A 655-nucleotide genomic window follows, 5' to 3' on the forward strand; every position below is an offset into this window, starting at 1 on the left:
TATACACACACACATTGTCTGATGTCATAAGAATTTATAAAATTTCAAGAGATTGTGAAATAGTCTTTTATTGGAACCAGATCTCAAAGTACATATTAAGCTATAAATAATGCCCTGTGGTGTGGAGATGCATGGCTTAGTGGTTAGAGTGTTGAACTCACAATCGTAAGATTGTGGTTTCGATTCCTGGACTTGTCGATGCATTGTGTTCTCGAGCAAAACACTTCATTTCATGTTGCTCCAGTCCACTCAGCTGTAGAAATAAGTACCACTAGTGGAGGTGTGTTGCTTAGTGGTCAAGGTGTACCATTCACGACTGTAAGGTTGTGGTTCGATCCCTAGACCAGGCAATCCATTGTGTTCTTGAGCAAAACACTTCATTTCACATTGCTCCAGTCCACTCAGCTGACAAAAATGAATTTAGCCTGGAAAGTGATGGGCTCCACCAGGCTTTTTCACCTAGATATGCTACACCACTGCAGCACTCCAGTGGCCCACAAGGGGTTAAGGGACTTGTCAAAATATTAGGTTGAAAAACACTTTGGGATAGAAAAATATATACATGCTGTTATTTGTAGCTTTATATGTGCTTCAAAATCTAGTTCCACAAAAGAAACCTATTTACATACATATATATACATACACGCAGATTGTA

This window comes from Octopus bimaculoides, chromosome 4 (assembly GCF_001194135.2).
Source record: "Octopus bimaculoides isolate UCB-OBI-ISO-001 chromosome 4, ASM119413v2, whole genome shotgun sequence".
NCBI classification, from domain to species: domain Eukaryota; kingdom Metazoa; phylum Mollusca; class Cephalopoda; order Octopoda; family Octopodidae; genus Octopus; species Octopus bimaculoides.